A 1,710-nucleotide genomic window follows, 5' to 3' on the forward strand; every position below is an offset into this window, starting at 1 on the left:
CTAATCAGGTTTGTCTTATCGGAGACGGATGACAAATTCAGAGGTCCTGCCTCTAAGTCTAATATTGTTAATAGGATCGTTAAACCTATAAACATACGTTAATTTCTACTTCGAGAACTTGGGTCTAGACCCTATGCCTTTTGTTTTTGTTTTTATTTTTTCGTTGGAGTTTTCAAAATGTAGATATGTGTATACTTCACAGCCATTTCATCCTGAATATATCAGACAATAATAATATGTGCGGTTAAACCTGTAGTTATGTAATACGTTTTTAAGAGCAAGGAAAAATAACCGTACTGCTTACATTACTGCTGACCAAGATGGCCCAAAACAGACAGAGCTGGAGATCCTTAATTGTTGCTGCCCTAAACGCCAGATGGCGTAATGGGTAGTAAGTAAGTTATATTACGACATGTGACTTTGACTCGGGGGGAAAAGTCCTTGATCTAAAACATTCGGCCGTCTGTGACTCTCTCCAGCCATTAATACTTTTTCTGCTTTCTTTTTCTCACAAATATATTCCAAAGATGTTATTATAATGTGCAGTCAACCTATCCTGCTGTCGTGGGTGGTTGGAGGAAACCACTAGTAAGTCCTAATTCTTTTCTTTCCCTCCGTTGTTTCTGTCTTTGTACGGCACTCACAACTGCATTAGGTCATATGAGCGCCAGAAGTTTAGAGGTGTTACTAGAGAGTAACAAACATAAAAAAGAAGAAGGGGAGATAAGGACGATAGATGTTTGAGAGGAAAGAAGGAGCAAACCACACCAGAGCACCCGTCAACCACTCACTGTTTCTGTCTTTCTGTCTTGCTTTTCCCCAGCACATTATTATGACCGTTACTGTGTCGATGTGCTTCTTTTAACTCAAACAAACTAACAAACACACAAACAAACAAACAAAGATAATAATGATACAATATACCCTGCTGTCTTGTCTGACAGGCGTTTGGAAGGTGACTCTGCTACTGACGTAGGTACTACATAATGTATTTCGTTTCTTCTCCTTTTCGTTACTCCGTCTTTTGCTACAGTCTGTTTTTCGTTTTTTTTCCCCGCTGCTCTAAATTATTACGACCGCTATCCTTCTAATAAAATTTAAATGCTTCTCTCTGCTTCAACTGAAACATTTTTGCGTGATGACTTTAAAACACATTGCGTTCATCTGGTTCAAATTCTTCTTGGATTATGTGTATATATATTAAGTATTATATGTCTATATATAAATATATATGCCAACCTGGTTTGGAGATTCGGAACCAGGTGTTAATGCAGAGGATGATGCACTTTATACACGACATTATCGTATATTATGTATATATACATTTAACGGTTGTAATCTTACAATGATATGGAGACTAACTGCACGCTTTGAAGTTGTCGCTGTCACTGATGCGATGATAAAGCTGGCGGGAACGATTTAATGATGATGAATTTATCGATGATGATGATGATAATGATGATGGTGATAATGATGATGATGATGATGATGATGATGATGATGACGACGACGACTGTTCCATACGAAGCCCGTTGGGGGTGAAACGCTGAACGTAATGTAAAATAGTATTTTGGAAATCCTACCAAGTCCCAACCTTTTTTAGTCTCTATATACAATGATGATGTTGATGATAATGATGATGATGCTGATGATGCTGATGATAATGATGATGCTGCTGATGATGATGATGATGAGGAGGAGGAGGAGGAG

This window comes from Aplysia californica, unplaced genomic scaffold (assembly GCF_000002075.1).
Source record: "Aplysia californica isolate F4 #8 unplaced genomic scaffold, AplCal3.0 scaffold00248, whole genome shotgun sequence".
Classification (NCBI taxonomy): domain Eukaryota; kingdom Metazoa; phylum Mollusca; class Gastropoda; order Aplysiida; family Aplysiidae; genus Aplysia; species Aplysia californica.